Source organism: Choristoneura fumiferana, chromosome 9 (assembly GCF_025370935.1).
Source record: "Choristoneura fumiferana chromosome 9, NRCan_CFum_1, whole genome shotgun sequence".
Taxonomy (NCBI): Eukaryota; Metazoa; Arthropoda; class Insecta; order Lepidoptera; family Tortricidae; genus Choristoneura; species Choristoneura fumiferana.
This window is the reverse complement of record NC_133480.1, coordinates 8,852,389-8,854,577: the sequence shown is the minus strand read 5'-3', so window position 1 is coordinate 8,854,577 and position 2,189 is coordinate 8,852,389. Positions and strand designations below refer to the sequence as shown.

At 40.0% G+C, this 2,189-nt stretch overlaps 1 pseudogene; it reads left to right on the top strand.

The window, feature by feature from the left end:
* Window positions 1-1,048: 1,048 nt before the first annotated feature.
* Window positions 1,049-1,816, top strand: LOC141430818 (uncharacterized; annotated as a pseudogene).
* Window positions 1,817-2,189: the final 373 nt, after the last annotated feature.

Below are 2,189 nucleotides of genomic sequence, written 5' to 3'. Positions count from 1 at the left end.
GAAAGAGTAGTGCTCGTTAGGATGTTGGTAGGTTTTATACTGGTTTCAGCAAATATAATTGTGAAATTACAATAGTGGCTGTAGGCAGACGTGCTTTTATTGAGATTCCCATCTTCTTCCACTTTTATTTTGGGGTTGACTCTCATCCTCTTGCGGCGCTAGATTAATCTAACCAGAATTGACTTTCGGTCCAAATGTTCCTGGAAGATTTGGATATTCGGTTTAGTAACACGTACCTAACTAGCGGTCGTCCTCTACTTCTTTTGTTTTCCATGCTTCCTTAACTATCGGATAAGTACATTACATAAAAGCATATGTTTATCCATACCATCCATTTTCACGTATGCACTGTCTTGCAGCACTGAGACATGTGGAAGGCTGAAAGTCTGCTCATTTAATAAGATTAGACTGTAAGTAGACTTTAGAACTTAAGCTTAAAGTTTTCGTCCCAGCCCATAGATGTCTCACTGCTGGGCACAGGTTTCCTCTCAGGATCTCCGACCAGGACAAGAGAGAGAGAGAGAGAGAGAGAAACATTTATTAACATATAAAAATACATTAGATGGAAAGAATAAAAAAATAACATCGAATAGTATAAAGTGGGCCCCACTCAGCATAATGTTACAGCAAACCGCAACGCTGTTTTTCAGTAGGACCCATTAGGAGGGCTTAGGCCATTATTCCCAAGCGGGCCCAGTGCGGATTGGGACCTGAAAACACACAACTGAATTTTCGTTTTAGCTTAGAGTTTTAGTCAGACATTTTGCATATACAGAGTTTGTGTTCCTTCCCTCTACACACCGTTGTTTACTGATTCCGTCAGGTTGGTTGTGTAAACATCATTTTGCTGTAGCATTCTTTTTAAATTAAACTTTTAAAACATCCCGATAAAGTGAACTTTAAAATCAACACATCGACAACAACCGTTATTTTTTTTTTATTGTCTTCTATAAATTTTAATCAAGATGGCTTCAGCAAAGTTTTAAACCACCCTGAGGCGACATAATATGTCATAGTGTGCGTTAACAACTTAAGCTACGCGGATGACATGGTGCTGCTGAGCGCCTCCGTCTGTGGGTTGAATAAGCTTATTCGCAAATGTGAAAGACATGCGACTGACCACGGTCTTGTGTATAATGTTAATAAAACGGAGTGCATGGTTTTTAGAGGTAAGAGCAAATATCCCCTGACTGTCCCACCAATAAAGCTAAATGGTTTACCACTTCGTATGGTGAACCAATTCAAATACCTAGGACATTTAGTTACATCTGACCTCAAGGACGATGCCGATGTGGAGCGTGAACGCAGAGCGTTGTCTGTAAGAGCTAATATGATAGCCCGCAGGTTTGCTTACTGCTCGAACGACGTAAAGATCACTTTATTTAAAGCTTACTGTACAACTTTTTACACAAGCAGCCTGTGGGCAAACTACACGCAGAAGCAGTATAGCGCTCTGCGTATTCAATATAATAACGCGTTCAGGATGCTGATGGGGCTACCGCGATTCGCAGCGCTTCGGGGATGTTCGCGGAGGCGCGGGTGGTTTGTTTTTACGCCATAATGCGTAAACGATGCGCATCTCTGGCCAGCAGAGTCAGGGCTAGCGCCAACAGTGTCCTGCGCATGATAGCAGACAGACTGGATTGCCCGTACGTTAACCACTGCTGTCAACTACACGTGCGGCGCAATACCTGAATGTTGTGTTAGTGATGTTTTGTTATGTAGTTGTCCTTGTTTTGTCTGTTATGTTTTAACTAACACTAGCATAAGTTTTATTCAATTGTATTACTAACTCAATGATCCAAGTTGGTCGAAAAATAAAATATTATTTATTATTATTTATTATAATATGATCGAGCTAGGTAAATCCTCGATGGCGGCATATGTGCTAAAACTAAAATGGGTTGTTTAAGATAACCGGTACCCAGACTATCATAGTATTACTGCCAAAGGTTGCGCGTTAGGTGGCGTAAAGCGGCTCTTGAATTGAATATCATTTTCAATCTTATATAGGTAGTTTTTTTTGTAAATAACGTGTAGAATTGTGAGGTCACTTGTACTGCTGGCTTTTACATACATGTTATACGTGACTATCGTAAAATTTCCAATAAATTTTAATTAGTCGCGATTGAAGCGTTATTTAATTTGATAACCTCGAAATAGCCAATGTGTTTCAAGTGTCAACTTTA